At 34.8% G+C, this 20,114-nt stretch overlaps 1 long non-coding RNA gene across 1 annotated transcript in view; it reads left to right on the top strand.

Annotated features, from left to right (window-relative positions):
• Window positions 1-11,227, top strand: part of LOC128247680 (uncharacterized) — a 63,514-nt gene extending 52,287 nt beyond the window's left edge. The window contains exon 5 of the long non-coding RNA XR_008264043.2: window positions 10,286-11,227. This is a non-coding gene — a long non-coding RNA (uncharacterized LOC128247680). The remainder of the gene's footprint in view (window positions 1-10,285) is intronic.
• Window positions 11,228-20,114: the final 8,887 nt, after the last annotated feature.

The raw sequence follows: 20,114 nt of genomic DNA, 5'->3' as shown, positions 1-20,114 counted from the left end.
CTTCGGCAAGTTTCATCCACAATAGCCTCGGACCGACCAAAGTCTTATGAGAGCATTTGGCAAACGGAAACTGAAATAAGCTCATTGCTTACAGATATATATATATATATATATATATATATATATATATATATATATATATATATATATATATATATATATATATATATATATATATATATGTATATATATATACATATATATATATAAATGTATATATAATAAGTGAAATATGTATAGCAAATATACAAACGAAAAGTAAAAAACTTTTAACGTAAACTGATCGAACAAAAGGACGGAAGATAGACGACACACAAGGTTCTTAATTCTTCATCAGTTATCAACCAGATGGTATTACTCACTTTCTTTTCTACTCTAGGCACGAGGCCCGAAATATTAGGGGAGGGGCAGTCAATTAGCTCAACCCCAGTACGCAACTAGTTCTTAATTTATCGACCCCGAAAGGATGAAAGGCAAAATCGAACTCAGTGGAATTTGAACTCAGATCGTAGAGACAGACGAAATACCGCTAATCATTTCGCCCGGCTTGCTAACCTTTCTGCCAGCTCACCGCCTTTGTGTTACTCTGTTTCGCACCATTAATGATAAGGCCGAGAGCAAACAGTACATGGATAACAAGTGATACAGAAGTGGACATACAAAAGTCAATACATATAATTTAAGACGATAGACGAAAGACAAAGAGACGAAATAAATCGGAAACGAACAGAATACAGCCGCAGGGCCAAAAGAACACGAATGGTGGGTAACGCTTAAGGGCAATCCTAAAGGATTAAAACGACAAAAAGCAAGATATGTACCAGAGTAACATAGAGAATTTAGGACCGGGCAGCTACGTGACCGGTGTAAAAAAGGAAGAGAAAGAAAGGCCGGCCACGGGCCAAATGTCAGCAGCAAGCAGAGGAGAAAGAGGGCGAGAGAGAGAGAAAGAGAGAGAATGTGTGTGACAGAGAGAAAAAGAAGTGATGAAGACGAAATAGAGAAAGAAGAAGGGCTAGAAGTAGAAGTAAGAGTGTGAGAGAAAGAGAAAAAAGGGAAGAGACGAAGAGAGGAAACAAGAGAAAGAGGAAAGGCTACAAATAGAGTCGCACGGTTATCTAAATAATTTACTATTAATAAAAACCAGGGTGCGTTGCTTTCCGTTACTTAATAGGTGAAAAAATGTATAGTAAATACACAAACGAAAAGTAAAAAACGTATAACGTATAAAGTATATTGAGTGCACAGTCGGATGGAAGACGGACACAGAAGGTCTCTAATTCTTCATCAGTTATCAACCAGATGTTACTACTCCCTTTGCACCATTAATGATAAGACTGAGATGATTCCCAAGCTGGTGGTGCCCGTGAAAGTTGAGGAGAATATAGGGCCGAGAGTAAGCAATACATGTATAACAAGCGATGCGGAAGTGAACATACGAAAGTGAATAAATATACTTTAAGACGATTGACAAAGGCAAAGACGAAATAAATAAGAAACGAACAGAATATAGCCTCAAGGCCAAAAGAACACTTATACATATAAGTGTATATGCGTGTGTGTGTGTGTATATAAATAATAAATGATAAATAATATATATATATATATATATATATATATATATATATATATATATATATATATATATATATAGACACATACATGCATATATGGGTACAGGGCGTCAAAAACGGTGCAAATAACATGAAATACGTTTTCCTCGCGTTCTGGTCTAACGACTTTCCATATTTGTTTTCGTTCGGTTTCCTTGTATGTCTCCACTGTCTTTTTTTTTGTTCCCAACTTTGACCCTCCATAAATTTTAAATTTTATTTTAGAATTTATGGGAGGAACTGTCTTTTAAGACTCATATTGTCGTTGAATGTTCGAAATGAGGAGTAGATAGACAGCCTACAACTAATGAAGTTTTGTTATTTCTCTGTGTTAACTTGTCCTATTTTCCATTTTTTCTCGTTGTTTACGCATTTCACTCATTTCCCCTTCGTTTGTTTATGTATTTCATGTTATTTTCACGGCCGGTGACGACCTGTACACATATATGCATGAATATATATACATTATTTATTATTCATTGTTTAATTGAATGCGACGCCTCCATTTCCAAGTATACATACATACACATACATACACACACACACACACACACACACACACACACACACACACACACACACACACACACATATATATATACCCATATATATATATGTATCTGTAGATAGATAGATAGATAGATAGATAGATAGATAGATAGATAGATAGATAGATAGATAGATATAGATAGATAGATAGATAGATAGATAGATAGATAGATAGATTGATAGATAGACAGAAAAACATATCTTCGTGTTTGTTTAGCACCCCCGCTTTGGTTTGTTTGTGTTCCTCTATTTTAGTGGTTTGTCAAAAAGTGACAGGTGGGTCAAATACGAGCATTAACGTGTTTGACAAAACCCTTTAAGGCGGTGCCCCAGTATGACCGCAGTTCAGTGACTAAAATAAGAAAGGTTTAATATTTCATTGCTGTGGCTTGTATGTACACGCAAACACAAATACACGCGCGCACACACACAAACATACACACACATTAAAAAATCTCTATACGCACACTAATGAAAACAGATTTACTTATAAAAAAGATTCACACAACGGCAGGGAAGCGTACAAACGTATAAGTACACATGCCTGCATGTGAAGATGGATAGAACGATACCTACCTACCTACATACATACATTCATACATGAAAACATAATTGATGCGTGTGTTTAACATTCAACGAAGGAGCCTTGTTTCTGTGCTGGAGACTGGATCTTTCAGTAGTGGGAGGATTTTCAAAACTAAAAACAAAGGAATACACAAAGAAGTATTTAGATTAATACCCATTGTTTTATGTAAGTTAAAATATCTATGCGTAAAGTAGTGCCATAAAATTCGCTATCAATAATGTTACAAGCTACTGACTACCTATGATTGGAACATGAAAACTGAACAATGATTTGACAAAGAAACCTTAAACAAAACTAAAGAAAGCTGTTATTTGTGTTGCCAAACAGTCGGGATTTGTTAATGGTTTCAATGTCTGCGGCAAAAAAAAAAAGCAAATATGCATACTTTTCCAATATATAGCTACATTACGAGATATGACTGTCAAGTTATCAAATTTATAAATATATGTATACGTGTATAGACATTCATAACTATTTGCATGCATAAATGCATGCACATACACACACGCATGCACATACACATACACACGTGTGCACACACACTCATATATATATATATATATATATATATATATATATATATATATAAGAAAGTTTTCATTTTGAATATTCTTTGAAAACATGGGAGCGCTTAGAAGAATTAGTGATGGATTTGGTAAATTTACTGTTTCAAACTAACCAAAAGGAACCTAATTGGAAAATATCTAAAAAAGCCAACTTATTAAAAAAGACAAAAGTAGCATAGAATTGTAATTTTTAATGCAACAAACACGCACACGGTTTTGTTTTTTCCTCTCTCCTACACTCACTCCCATTGTCGAATGAGTTATTTTTTTCCGTTAATTTGGAACAAAAACTTCTTTAAAATTTTATTGACGTTCTCATCTGATGACCTATAAGTCTAAATAATAAAATTGCCGGTGGCACTCTCAGCAGCAATCACATTGGCCTCGTTACTGTAAAAACGGCGTCGAACACACGCCAACATCATTACATTTAGAAAACGAGCGCGTGAATATATTGAAATGCGGATGATGAATTTTGGAACCTTCCTGTTTCAAATTAACTGAAAGGAACTCATACAAAAATAAATAAAACTTTCTAAAAAATATATATATATATAAAACTAGAAACTTATGTTTTTCTATGTAACTGAAACTCATTCATAACCTTGTATGCATGTGTATGCATGAAAATGAAATACACACACATACGATCGTACATCATGTTATACATTTCGTAGCTTCTGGTTACTGAACAAAGTTCGTGCTATTTAACACATCGAAGAAAAGCGAATGTTGATCCAAAGAGAAAACCCATTGAAACCTTGTCTTGAAACGAAAAATATAAAAAGTAAAGGAAAGACTGTTGTGCAAAAATAAAAAAAAAATAAATAATAATTATAATAATAAAAGGAAGAAAGAAAGGCAAGAAAAAGTAAGAAAGAAAGAGAACTTGCATATAGTTGTTTTAAGCATGTAGCTTTGAATAATAGTTTCAAAATGTCAGTTGAGATGGGTAAACATTCAATGTTGTATCTGCATTATATAACAATACATACGTCGGTACCGTCTGCTATGTTTCTTAAGGCAGTCACATTTAGTTGACGGTAAGATACTTCATGAAATATTTCATATAGTTTTATTCCTTTTAATTTATTTATCCGTGTGTTGTTCGTTCTATATGTTTTGTTTGTTATTGGTTTCAACATAATTATATACATATTCAAAAGATAACGCTAATTAAATGTTGCTTTTTTGTAAATATGTACGTGGTTTTCATTTTTTTCTTTGGTTTTCTATCACCATATTTTGCTTTCTCAAAACATTTCCAGTTCTATTTAAATTACTATTGAACAATTGTCTCTTGAATGATTAAAAAAACAATATATTTTTTTGTTTGTTTGTTTCCTAGAGGACTCATTAAACCTTTAACAATAATGATACATTGATTTTATTTTCTACACACAAATCTATTTCTTTTGTGTAATTTTAATGGAAAATAAACCAATGCATTGTTTTCCTTGTGTGTCTTCTTAACAAGTTAATTGAAATCTCTAATTGTTGGTAATCAATTTACGCATTTTCTGATTCAGAAGCAAATACACAGCTGGCCAAGTTGACAAGACTTTAGGCTACCAACCAAAGCTTTTACAGTTTGAGATGTCAAAAGTACTTCTACAAAATCATTTACAGCTAAATTACTCCAAGCCACACCTCAGTGTCAAAGATCTAACACATATAATTATTTAGCTTGCTAGAAATAGCAGCAAGGCACCCTCAATTGAAGAATAGCAAATTCACGAGAGAGCGTATATTTGGCGCTTAATCTTATTAGAAATAACAGTCAAATCTCGTCTAAATTTCATTCTATTTTATTTAATTTTGGAAAGATACCTAACAAACTATATATGTCGTGACTCAAACCGCTACAAATAGCAGCTAATCTCCATTAGATTATAGTTTATTGCCATAAAAATTCAAACAATATGTATGGATCGTACACAGCGTCTGTGAAAACACTCAACACTCTAGAAAAAACAGCTGATCTCCCTCAAATCATAGTCTACTTTACTAGAACGGAAAACACATTATCTAGTGTTTTACCTTAATATTTTATGACACAGTAAGCTAGAATTTAAGTGTGATGGGACTGTTATTTCTAGTTAATAAACCATCATGTATATAATCCATTATCGGCCCCCATGTCCTTCTAATTCAAAAGTAGACGGTCATTTGTGGAGAACAGCTGCTTTTTCTTATGTGTGGAGTTACCTCATAGATGCCATATACGATTCATGTCGCTAACATCTTGTCTATTTTTCTAAGTACACAAAACTGGAAAACTAGACTAGATGTTAGCAACTGGAAGGATTTGGTTAGATGTGAGAGCGTAGCTGAACAACATTGTTCACGTTTTCATTGGACCAGTGTAAGTGTGTGATGCACCTCTCTATTCTCGCCCAAAATTTTTATTGCCATAAAATAATTCGGCGCAGATGACATGTATCTTGGTATGGTATTAAATAAAGTTACGACAAGCATTTTGGTTGAGCGCTATCACCACAGTAGTGAAACAGGTTTGTCTCTAGTCATTCTCATCGTTTCTTCTTGTCACCGAGTTTGTGAAGCATACAGCCATAAATGTGCCAACTGCCGGAAACAGTACACTGAAGATAGATGCCTAACGGATCAGGACCTGGCCGATAATATTGCGCTCCTGGAAGTGCAGAAGAGTTAGGTTCAGTGCTCCAGTAAATGACAAACAGAGTGTCTGAAGAAGTGACAGAGTAGATCTGAGGATGGGATTTACGGAAAGCAGGGGGATGCAGGCCATGGACAAGGGGAGATGCAAATCCTTGTGAATCAAAAACCCGTTGAAAACGTGTGTGTGTGTGTGTGTGTGTGTGTGTGTGTGTGTGTGAGTGTATATAGCCATATGTGTGTATACCCATATGTATGTGCGTGTTTATGTGCTTGTGTGCGTCTATCTGTCTGTTTGCCATAGTCTTCTATCTAATTTACAGGATAATTTACTCTAATAGACCTCACAGTGGAAAACCACGCTCATGTAGACACCATCGTTATGAAGCATCATGCGATTCTAACTTATTGCAAGAGCTGTGCTGTGTCAATAACCAATGTATTTTAACTCTCTGTTACGCCGAGCCGACAAGGAATGACCCAAACAGACGGATAACTTGCTAGAAATAAAACTCAATCTAATGCACATCATAACTCACACTACCTTAAAATAAAAGAGTACACTCTCGATAAAAGCGCCAGAACACAAACGGGCGTGATAGTCATGAGTGAAAAACTTTAATTATATGTTTGCTCTAATTATGTTGACTTGAGATTGAACAACAATAATTATGAAGACCTAATCCATTTTAACATCACTACCTGGCAATTGGGTCTTTGCTATGATTTAGAAACACGGAATGATTTAGGAGTATTAAGCTTTTAAATCCTAATCCTGAATTAATGAGATATAAGAGGTTAAGCCCCATCTTTGCGTACTTATGTAGTTATGAATAAATGTCCAATAAATGATAAGAAACAGTTAAAAAATAATGATTATTGTTTCTGATTTTTTAGACACAAGGCCAGCAATTCATAAGGCTTTTTACCTGAAATTGTGTGATAAGTCTACAAAAGCCAAACACACAATTCCACCTCATCATGTTGATAATCAAGAAAACGGTTTGGAAGCATGAATATCGAAAATACTAGGAGAAAGTAATTTCTTCTAGTATACTATTAATATTTATCATACCGACTTCAAAAATCGAATAGTAAATATCTTTAGTTATCCAATAACATTGGCAGCTTTTACAACACTACGACTGAGCATTAAAGCAGCTACACAACAACTTAAATGTCGACCAGATATATTTCGACTTTGCAAAACTCTTTGATTAAAACAAACATGGAATAATATGTCACAAGATGTGTGATCTTAGCGTTACCGGGAAGTTTGGAGAGAGGCCGCACGACCTTTAAAAAGACAGAAGCCAAGAATTGGTGGCAAATTGATCCACTTCTAATTAAACACAGACAGTGATTGATGTTCTACTCGGCACTTTCTAAGGGCCACTGTTATTCATAATGTAATGATGTATGTTTCCAGGTTCATATTACAAAGTTGACAATAAAATGCAGGCGACTGGCTGTATGGATGCTTAGAACTATCAGAACGAGAAAACAGGAAACCATGATGGTTCTCTGGAGGACATATATCCTCAGCTGCTTAGACTACTGCTCCCAGCTATGACCACCAAACAGTGTAAAATTGACGGCAGAACTCGAAACAATCCAGCGAAGATACACATAGTAAGTAGATCGTTGCAATGCGACATGTCTGCTATTTAGAAACGCTGGAAAAGTTAAGACTCTACTCCCTAAAACAAAGGCAGGAAAGACATACTTTGATATGCATCTGAAAATTCCTGGAAAGGCTTGTAACGTACTTTGGAATTGAAAGTTACACAAACAGCAGAACGGGGTACCAGTGCCAGAGATCCCAGCATCGTCATCAAGATACAGAACCATATATTGCAACAACTTGGGTGTTAAGGGCTCACTGCTCGTCAGTATCCCCCAAAAGCCGGAGAGACTTGCATGGGGTGGATGTAGGTTTCTCCAACCCAAAACTGGATTTCCTTCCGTCCAGAGTTCTTGATGAGCATTCCTCGCAACAAAAAGCACAGATGAGGGTAGCAGCTTCAAACTTCCTCATCCACCAAATGCTACATATCAAGTAATGAAGGTCTAACAAAGATAATAGCGGTGCCCCAGCATGGCAGCTGCTCTCAAGCTGAAGCTAGTTAAAGAGTATATGACATATTATCTTATATTTATATAGATAAAGATATATTTAACATTAACGCAAATTCCTTCTCCTTGTTCTCTCTCTCCCTTTTCTTCTCTCTTTCGAAATTGACAACACTGCACTGGGATAGGGGACGTAGAGGAAACCTCTCATACCGCTCTTTTCACCGGAAATTGAAAAAAGTCTGAACTTCTAGTTAGTAATCTCTGCTCACAGAAAACGAAAATGACATGTTACTAGTACCATTAAGTATAGAACGAGGATGGTTAGAATAGTTCTTGGATGTAAGAATATTTGTATCATCTTTTTCTTTTATCTTACAATATTATTATACTATAAAGATGTCAAGTGTATTTTCATTTCTTACACGGCAATTGGTTGATGTTCCCCGGCAGATTCAGAATTCCGTCGTTGTTGTTTAGCCTGTATTTTAGCCGTGATTGAGATGATTAAATGTGACTCAGCCATTATTTCACGTTCTGCTCTCAGGAATGACATATTTGGTGCCGCAATATTATTTCCAAAGCCTTTCCTGCTTTTTACAATAGTAGGGTGTGATTTGAGTGAGTTCTAGCTACTATTTCTAACAACTTCAATGCTCACGTAATAAATAATCTTTTTACCTGAAATTGTGTGATAAGCTACAAAAGCTAAACACACAATTTCACCTCATCATATTTAATGCTTATTGTGAACTTGATAATCAAGGAAACTAATGTTTGGGAACATAAATCTCAACATTGACTTCCTTCTAGTATATTATTAGTATTTATCTTACCGACTTCAGGAAGTCGAATAGCAAATATCTTTAGTGTGATTTGAACTAGCAATCCAGACAAATGAAAGACAGTACTAGAACGAGGCTCTTAGTCTGAATCAGTCCGATCCGGTCTGGTGCACCACTATTTCTGTCAACTTACCGCCATAAAATTATAAATAATATTTTTATTTAGATTCTAGTTGAGTAACACGATTGATTTCAACATTTGTTCAGACTGCTGATTAAAATAACATTAGTAACTGTACTTTAGTTTTAAACAAACACGCTCAATAAGATGATGACTAATGCATTAATAATTTACTGCCTTAACATCATTATCCACGCCACCACTGTCGCTATCATCATCATTATTGCTTTTGTCACTTCCATCATTACTCTTGTCATTATCTATCACCCATCTGCTTACCAATTTTGAATCGGAACTCTATAACAAAGAATCATATAGATTATCTTTAGAAATTCATCATGTCCATTTTGACAGTATTCTATGAAGATATTCTTAGTTAGTAAACACAGATGCAGAAATTTATTGATGTCATTGCTAAATATATTTGGCAGCAAGAAACTGCATATGTATTTAGATCCATTTTCAAAGGTTCTAAAACTTAGCATCAAACGAATTTGGAAGATAGATGAAAATTGATCACTATGCATAATTAAATTTGTTCTGAGGTTGGCAAAAGTTTTTCTATTTGTGTTCAGGTTATAAGGCAATGAACGATGACGAAGAAAATTCTTTATGACATAAATTGTCCGTATAAAACAACCATATATCAGATAATTTATTAGTAATGGGAAAATGAGTTGGCAAAACTTTTCCTTTTATATTTTGTAATCTGCATTACATAAGGTAACAATATCTTTAAATAAGAGGTAAACTAAAGGCAATCTAAAGTTAAAAATTCAGAAACCTGTTTCAATTCTTGTTTCAACACGTTTTATTTATTTCTTGATCATAATGTTTTTCAAAATTGAAAATATGTCTATTGATTTGAATAGCAAACACCAGAACCAAGTGTCAAACGTCTCTGAAATCACTGCCCATTATCTACTATAACAAAAACAGAAGTCCATAATCTATACTTGAACAACAATACTGGATTGTCAGAACTCATTTCTTTATATATTTGATCGGTCGGGAAGACTACTTTCTCAATTAGACCTACATAATGCTTTTTAATTTTGATACAAGGTCAATAATTTTGAGGGTAGGAAGCAAGTCGATTATATAATCTCCGCCGTACTAGACTGGTTCTTATTTAATCAACACCGAAATAATGAAAGGTAAAATCGATCTTGCGAGAATTTGAGCCTAGAACGTAAAGAGCAGGACGAAATGCTGCTACAGCAATCGCTGAACTGTTTGTTCATTATTTTCCTATATAACATATAAAGATTAATTGTATGTTTTTTATTCTACAGCTTTGAAAATGAGCAGCGACAAAAGAAATTATTGACGTGGAAGGTCCAAAGAAACGTGTAGCACAAAACGGGTTCAAACATTTCAAGGAAGAAGACACCAACTCTGAAAACACACCAAAGAAGATGAAGCCTTGTTTGAAATGGTTGAACAACAGCCAAGCACAACCACACGCACATTGTTGGTAGATCTTGGTCTTTCACAAAGCACCATCAATCCATAGCCATAAACTCGGCCTTGCGGACAGAGGCTGTCAAAAAGCTCCTCAGGAACAAACCTATGACCAGGATCAACGACGTGTGAGCACTTGCAAAAAACTGCTTGCAAATCCTCGAAGTGCCCGTTTTTTTGGCGTCTAATTGTAACTGGAAAGAAAAAAATGGATCTAATTTCACAATAAAAGAATTCAGTGGTTTCGTTCCAGACAGGTTATCAAACAAACAATGTCAGGTTGAACAGTAGGTCATCTGTATTTGGCGGAATTTCGAAGGGTTGTTGCCATTTGAGTTTGTCCCATATGGTGATGCTGTGAACGCTCACTTTTATTCTCAACGACTGCAGCGAGTATATGATGCTTTGAAAGCTCATTACATGGCATTGGTGAATCGAAGATGCGCACTCCCACTGCATGACGTCGACACAGCACACACTGCTAATGTTACTAAGTGCAAACTTGGAGAAATTGAGGGCCTAGAATTGCTGCCTCACCTTGCCTATGTTCAGACGTTTCTCCAACAGATTACAACTTTTCCGTGCTATGGCTCATTTCCGTGCTATGGCTCATTTCCTGCACGGCCTATTGTTCATCAATGTGGATGAGGATGAAAACAGGCGCAGGGGATATTTTGTCTCTAAACCGGCCAAATAATATAAGCGTGGAATTGAGCTTCTGGGACAACGGAGGCAACAGACAATATAATATGATGGTATACATTGTGATAAATAAAGGCTTCTCATATGCAATTACTTTGAACTATTTATTAAAGCTCGAATTACGAAAAACATTTTTGACCAACCTGATACTTATAGACAGACACTCCACCCACACATAAACACTCACACACATATACACAAATGCAGACTTTATATTTTTATGTTCTGTTATCTAATGGTCCAATAAAAAGCCATAAAAATAAGTACCAAAGTGACAAATACAGAGTAATGCGGTTGATATGATCAAATGGTCAGTATGATTCTTGTCCGTTGATGGAGACTAGTTAAAAAAAAGCACACACCTTTTATTATGGCTAGTCTGGATAAGAATGCTAGCATTAATGATGTTCATATCTTCCTAAATTAGTGGTAATTTACTGGATTTCTAGCCTGAATTTAAAGTGTTGTCTGTTGACGATTCCCAAAGGCAATGTTAGAACATGAGTGGATGAAGTATACCATTTATTAATAGAAACGGTACCTCAGCTGCACTTCCATCTAACAATTTTCTTCTATAAGTAATTAGTTGACCTGTGGTTTTGTAGAAAGCTATTATACAAAATTGCCCCGCAATACGATTCAATCACAGACCGTCTAGTTACGAATGAAACATCTCAAGCACACACAGTCATGCGGCAACCATGTATGATTGTCAAAATTAACTATGATATTTTGAATAATTAAAAAAATCTTTACTGTCGTCATTTGAAAGAGAAAAAATAGGAAATCTCATTCCATCCGAAGAGCATTCCCCAATGTCAATTTCAAAAGTGAATTTTTTTACTTTAATTTTTCGTTTTATTTTAACCGATGTTTAACTGGTAGCAATATGTCTGCATGTTGATAAGGCGGCGAACTGGTGCTAGTAAAAAAAACGTTTAGCAAACCAACATTTCTACCGATTTTAAGTTCTGAGTTCAAATTCCATCGCGGTTGACTCTACCTTTAATCTTTTGGGGTACCAGCTGAACACTGAGGTCGAAGTAATCGAGTTATTCTCTTCTCTCGAAATTCTTGCCTTGTACCAATATTTCAGATCAATATGAATGCATAAAGAAAAACATCTACAATCGATTTTACAGTTTAAAATTTGTCATTTTCAAAATGTCAACAGTAAATTTTAAACTTTGATGTGTTAGAGAAACACAGAAATAGAAAGTCGTAAAATATAACAATTTTACTAAATTATCGCAAAACATTTATTACCTTGCTAAAGTAATTAGTAAGCTACTGAATAATTGCGTTTGCCATAAGTAGTTGTTAATCCAACTGCTCTTTAAGTGATATATCACTTTCTGGGTGAGAGATGGACTTATAAATCTCAATTTTAAACAAGCAAACGACTTAAGAGGATATATATTTAAATAATTAATCTGCAATGTAATGCAGCGTGTATATATACTGCATACATGTACACACACACACATACACACACTTATATATATATATATATGTATGCGTGTTTATATACTCACTCATAAATATATGTGTATACACACACACACAGACACAAGCAAAGTAACTAGTTAGAAAATCTCTATAAGAGGTGAAAGTAATAACTATACTGAGAAGTAGTATTTATCGCCACTTGAAGACAGCAGTTTCGTTACTATCGTTTTTAACCTCTGGCGAACGCTTCCTCCAGATTATTATCAATTCAATCTGCACATGATATATTGCAAGCAGGGGAACAAACCCTACCAGCTTCTAGCGACGATGATGCAACCACCAAACTGGCCAGTTTCGAGTTATTTGTGACCATCTTCAGTGGTGGACACCCATCTGCTAGAGATTAATTCTTTATTACGGGCACAAGGCCTTATTACAGAGGGGACATACAAAGGCATGCGGAAACATGAAATATATGAAGGATGAATGTGAAATAAATATGTTTACAAAGCAAATGAGTCGGCCATCCGTATATTCCTTTAACACAATCTCTCGCCTCGCTCCGAGGCGAAACCGCGACGTCGCACTTCGTTTTTGCCCTACCATTATAAACCTTTTAAACTAATGTTCATACAGTCCTTACTTATTTCTTTTCTTCTCCTTTTTCTTCTTAAACTAAAAGAAAACCAAATGTTTATTACAGTGTTAAAAAAAAAAAACTTTAAGAAACCTGTTCATTTAACAGTTTCAAATTTACATTATCTTTCCTTTTTTTTTCCTGAAAAATTCAAACAATCATTTCTCTCAGTTACAGTCTTTACAGAATTATAATGACTTACCACTTACTCCTTTAAAGCCAGGGTGTCCTATCGCGCTATAATTTTTCTTTTCGTTTGTGCTTTTCACGTTGTCTCTTTTTGCTCCCGTTTGCCTGCTGTTTTATGGGTTCTTGTATTTCCGTTTCTAAGTCTGTGTGTTCGTGTATTTTGTGTGTCTGTGTGTCCACTTAACTTCAACTCTACGTGTTTCGTCTGTGTGTCTATGTCTTTAGGCTTCCGAAATTGTGGGCCGTCTCGTTTCTGGTGTGAATGATTCTGTACTTTTAATTCCTTTTCTGGTACTTCTTCTGGTAAATTTTCTCCGTTTCTCGTCGTGGGTTGAGTTTCTTCTTCCATTCCTTTACACTTCTTCACTTCCACTGTCATCAGTGACTTTCTTCTCTCTCTTTTCCTGGGTTTTACCTCCGCCAAATTCCCGTCATATTCTGTTCTCTGCTTCTGCCTTTTTCCACCACTATCTCTTCCTGTACATTTTCTCTTCCACCATTTCTACTGCTGTTCTAGGACATTTCCTTCTCAGGTACCCTCTTTCACCGCACCCGTAACATTTTGGGGGTCTCCCCTCCAACATTAATTCCAGTTTTTCGCCGTTTGGTAGTTCCACAATTTCCGCCATTTCATCATAATATTCTGGGCTTACGGCGCAAATTACTTCAACACCATATCCCCAAAAATTCAATTGTTGAATTCTGCTTACTATGTAAATCTTCAGGTTTTCACTTCCCTTCACCAGCTCTGAATTAACAATTTGCGATTATCACCCATTTTGGGTCTATCGATGGTGGGATTCTTCCCACCCTGACCCTGACGATTCTTTTGTCCAGACAGTTCGGCATTAACGTCAATTTCTCTCCCAGTATCAGTCTATTGTCGTTCATTTTCACCTCCTCTTCTGATGCAATGGTGACTATTATAGTCGCGTATCCCCTTCCTCTTGTAAAGAAGGTTATCTCTTCACTCATTCGTTTCGTCAATATTTCCTCTATCACTTCCTGCGGTACATGCTCTTCTCCTATTTTCATTCGAAAATATTCTGAATGTCACCGTTCTGCTTTCCATTTTTCTTTTTTCCTCCTCTGGCATGGTCATTTTTATGTTTGACTCTTCTTTTGCTATCTACTTCTCATTCTACTCCATCTTCTTCGGTTCAGCACACGTGGATCTATGGTATCTCGACCTCCGGTAGCTTCTGCGTAACTCTTCTTTTCTTCCATTATTCACTTCCACCCAACGATGGTGTATTCGCACAAAATTCCGCTTAGTATTCTTCAAAAAACAACAAAATTCACGGCTACTAGAGATAAAAGTAGTACGCGCCAGCTCGCAGTATATAGAAAAATAAGTCACAAGCAGTCACTGATCATGCAACAAGTAAAGTAGCTAGTTAGAAAATATCTATAAGAAATGAAAACTGTAACTATACTGAAAGTAATGAATATCGCAACTTCAACATGGCTGTTTACGGGCGAGTGACCTCAATCTAGTTGTTACAGTGACAACGTGTCGGCCATATTAGACTCCGGCCTTCTTTAGGTATCTGTTATATTCGAGAAATTTCTCTGAACTTCCTTTCCAACACAACTTTTATTGAATCCACAATTATAAATTGTTCTCATTCAGTTATCCATATCAGGCATATTCTCGTGTTTGTGATTCTCCTCTTTCTCTTGTTACTTTCTAGTTCTGCTTGAACTAGATGATATATAGTTACTGACTAAGAGAATGAAGTGGCGTCCGCAAGTTAAAGTTCTACTACACACTACACTAAATCTTAAATTCGCAATTCTATGTCAATTAAAGATACCTATTTGGTGTTCTTTGTTATGCTGGCCCTTCGGGGTAGTTAATCAAAACGTAGCCTGTGTTCTAATACTTTTATGGAGTGTCGATATAAAATAATTATATATAAAACAAAAATTAGCTTTCGCCAGTGCCAAGCGTTTGTACAGCAAGGTCGAATAGGGGTGTATTAAATGCATACAGAGTTGATGCGTTTTTATTGGAACTATTTTAGCTTCCAGAGATTCTAGAAGAAACACATTAAATTGAAATTAGAAATGGATATGATATCGAGAGACAAGTATTCTCCTAAACTAACTTACCATTAAGATAAAGGCACACTGATCATCTATATACCAGAGAACAACCGTCGACACCTGCTTCAACTTCAACAAACATCAAATGAAAGGCAATACTGGTGCATTAACACAAAGTTGATGCTTGTAAGGGTAATTTTGGCTCACATAGCCATTTGCCTGTGTTTCACAAGCTTGAAAGCATTGACTAATGTGTAACCTCAACCATGTTCAAATCAGAAGACGACATGTGATTGGTCAACTGCAACTTAGGTTCTTGTGGACAAGCTAAGACTTATATAGGAGACTGTTAGTAACTGTTGTCGGAAGTCTCTGCAAGATTCTACTGAAGGGTCAAGGAGCAGCTAGGATCCAAAAGAAACAACAGGGATCGAGATTAACTTAAGTTTCCAAGAGATCTACTTACTCCCTGATATTATTTTCAAGTTATTCATTTGAAACTGGCACAAGAGAAACGTACTCCTGTGACAGCAAATAAAATTTCAAATTGTATTACTTCTCGAAGGATCCTGTGGAATGCGTTAGTACATGCAGTTTTTTCAGACAGTCAAGAGCTACAATATACCAAACCCCTGGATTATGCAGCATAAAAAATATATCGAGTTATATGTGGGTTTGGGTAGTCATATCATTGGTCTCCACGTTACTATATTTATAATAGTAGGTAGCACTAGCGTCTCCCCTGTCCCGAGGCCTAAATGCGTGTAGCTGCTGATAATGCCATCACTTGAAGTAGTTAGTATTTATTAGCCTATAATTCTTCTGTAGTGGGTGTCGCTTTAGAAACACAAATCCCTCTCTGTAGTTAAGCAGCTTAATTTTAGCATTTGCATGTGGCGGAGCTGTTGGACAACTGTATGTTTCCGGTTGTGGTACATGAAACTGGTAGTAATATGTCCGTTCCAGACAAGGAGAGCTAATCCAAACATTACGTTTCTTAAGAGTTTTGTGGCATTTGTATGTAGCTGGAAAATTGTATAGCATCTTACAGACGATAGAAATATTATAGCCATATAAACTTTATATGAGTGAAGGGTTTATCAAAATTGCTTTACTCCTCCTTTTCCTCCAGTGCAGAGAGGATAGATAGTTCTCCATATAAACTTTTCAGCCACTTAATAAGTATTTATCTTGGATGTTTCCAACAGATCAACCCACAAAAATTGTGTCAGGGGAAATCGAGAAATTAACTCTTTGCGAACATCCTCTTAGCGCCTTCATACAACAATAGTGACTCATTTTAGCAGTTTTCAGTGACTGTCATCCCGAGACATTTACTCATCAAGTTGGAATCAAGTTTACCATTGACCACTAAAAGACTAATGTGGAGAGAAATGCAGATACGTTTTCACATATAGTAGACATTTGATCGATTATGCAGGTGTTTTCGTGTCTATGGAATTCTAAATGATGGCGGTATCAGTCACCAATTTTGCAATTTAGACATACACACACATATATTAATACATATATATATGTATATATATGTAGTTTTAGGGAAAAGAACGAAGGTTCATGGACTCATCGATGATAATCCACTGTCACATATATATACACACAGCAATAAGTAATTATTAATGTATATATATATAAGCATGGATATGTATTTATGTATATATATATATATATATATATATATATATATATATATATATATATATATATATATATATATATATATATATATATATATATATATATATATATATATATATATATATATATATATATAATGTAGTATATTGCCACTTAAGTGTGGCTGACCCCTAGGGGTGGATGTTACTGTTGCTTTTAGCCCCAGGAGGACATCTCCTCCAGCTGGGGCTAAAAGCAACAGTAACATCCACCCCTAGGGGTCAGCCACACTTAAGTGGCAATATACTACACTTTATCGTGCAGTTACTGTTAATACTTCATTTAGAGAATTAACATATATATATATATATATATATATATATATATATATATATATATATATATATATATATATATATATTTATATATATATATATACATATGTGTGTGTTAGTGTGTTTTAGCTACGGCTTTAAGTCTGTTCAGAGTTACCACTCTTCGGTATTTCCCATTGATAACGGTTAAAGAGCTAGAAACATATTTAGGTATCCGGCAAGGGGCAGCACTGGATAGATATGGAGCTTTTACTCCTTTTTACCATAAGGGAGAATGTTTTCTTCGCGGTAACTTGTAATTTGTCTTTATAAGCTGAAATATGTCACAAGTATATTTTAACTGTGTGTATGCATGTGTGAGTGTGTGTTTGCGCGCGTGCGTAATACACAGGAGGGCATATTCACACAAATATACTTACACTGTAATTCTCATGTGTACAAATACGTGATTTGAGTGTTAACTTCTTCATCGCGAAAATCTGTGTGCGGATCTGTGGGAATTCAATTGCATTGTTTTCTTGGGGATAACTGCGTGATCAAATGGTTTTGCGTGGTTCGCTGTGAAGTGGCATTCGTTCTATATATCACATCGTCTGTAAACGTGTAATAGAGGAGATTGACAATTGATGATGTGTTAAAATTTTTATTTAAATAAACTTTGATATTTATATCATTTTTCTTGAAAAATGACTTGTCTCGTCATTAGTTTGCTTTTCCTCATTCATCATCCTAAATATGAATACTTTATCTTTGATCTTCGTTCGCTGGAAACTTCTCACAGAGATAGTGTGGTTTGGAATTTAATGTATTGTTGTTTTTTTTTTTCTTGAAAACAATTTAATTTACGATAAAAAGATGTACTGCTTTTTTGTTTGTCACAATATGCTTTATCTTTCAAAATATTCAACAACTTCATTGTGTTGTATATTCTTAGATTCATAAATTTTATAGTTAAACTAGATAGTATATATATAAATGAGGGGTCATTTTCATAGGAACTTTCAATGGCCAGCCAGATAACTGAAGAGATGGTGGCGTGGGTTTCCACCCCGGCATCCGAAACCGAATAAGTGTCACATATTTTACAGATATATATATATAATCAAGGATAAAATCTCTCTCTCTCTCTCTCTCTCTCTCTCTCTATATATATATATATATATATATATATATATATATATATATATATATATATATATATATATATATATATATATATATATATATATATATATATATAAAAGGATAAAATCTATACAGGTAGCTAGCACATAAAACATTTTAGATACAAATTAATGCAGAGTATGTCATTTTTTAATAATGATTGCAAGAGCAACTACATGGTACTGCCACATCCATTCTTCTCACATCTTCTTCTAGCAAGTGGTACTAACATGTAGTTACCCTTATTATAATTATATATATATATACTACCTTGTTGTCAGAAACTAGTCATGAAGATATTTCTAACAATACTCGTGCTGAGTAGTACCCCTTGTGACCTTAGTGACGTCTATACTTCTGCTTTTCGGTTGTAAAATTCCGAATAAGGTCCTCCATATTATTTATAATTTTCTGTTTTACAGTTTATGAAATCAGCGTGTGATTTCAACGGAAATCTTATAAACTGAAAAGGCGAACTGAGTTTAAACCTAGGCGCTGTGAGAGCTCCTGGTGAGCATTAAAATGCGAAATCATCGATGATGTGGCTATGTCCCTTGCTGTAGGACATTATCTCCCTTGTCAGTTATTAAGATATTGCTTTCCGTGGCTATTGAGTTGCTTTGACTCTTATTTCTAGCAATACTGGTGCTGATTGGTACCCTTTGCGACCTCTATATTTGTGCCTTTAGTTTATGCACACATACATGCATACATACACATTTATATAGTATAAAATGAATATAATATATTAAATATATTATAATATAGGTGGCCCGTATAAGATATATATATATATATATATATATATATATATATATATATATATATATATATATATATATATATATATATATATATATATATATATATATATATATATACACATAATACACACAAACATGCATAAATATAAATTGAAAACATTTTCTGTTTATGAGATCAGTAACAGTGTGTCGGTTTGAAAATATATATTTCGAACAAGAGTCTAGTGTCACCATCTATAGCCAGGAAATTATTCTGTGCTGATGAAGCGAAATAACCCATAAACTATTGGTACGCAGATATTGTTTTGAGCTCCCTTGTTCGGAAATATAAAGACGCTGATAGTGCATCGATAGCCAGCTGGAGACGATGTTTTCTGGGGCTAAATAGCAGTAGCATTCGTCCAAATCAGGACTACTACATTACGTTGGCAAATAATCATTACTCTCTCTATATATAATGTTGCAAGTAATCTAAGACTAAGGCAAAATGTGCTCATTCAGTTGTTGCATGACGGGTATTTCAATAACTGCTTTTATCTAAAGCATTCATTCATAGGTTATTCAAAATGATTTTATTTTAAAGCTAATTTACTTGTTGCCAAAACTGTTGAAAACTTTAAAACAGTGTACAATTAATTTGGATATTAATGTTAAGTGTGTGCCATTAGTGCTTCAAATACTCATGCTTTCTCGATGACATTTGAATATCCGACTACAGGATTTCTTCACAATAAAA

This window comes from Octopus bimaculoides, chromosome 4 (genome assembly GCF_046866305.1).
Source record: "Octopus bimaculoides isolate indiv1 chromosome 4, ASM4686630v1, whole genome shotgun sequence".
Classification (NCBI taxonomy): Eukaryota; Metazoa; Mollusca; class Cephalopoda; order Octopoda; family Octopodidae; genus Octopus; species Octopus bimaculoides.
Note: the sequence above shows the minus strand (reverse complement) of the source record. Positions and strands in the feature narration are given on the sequence as shown.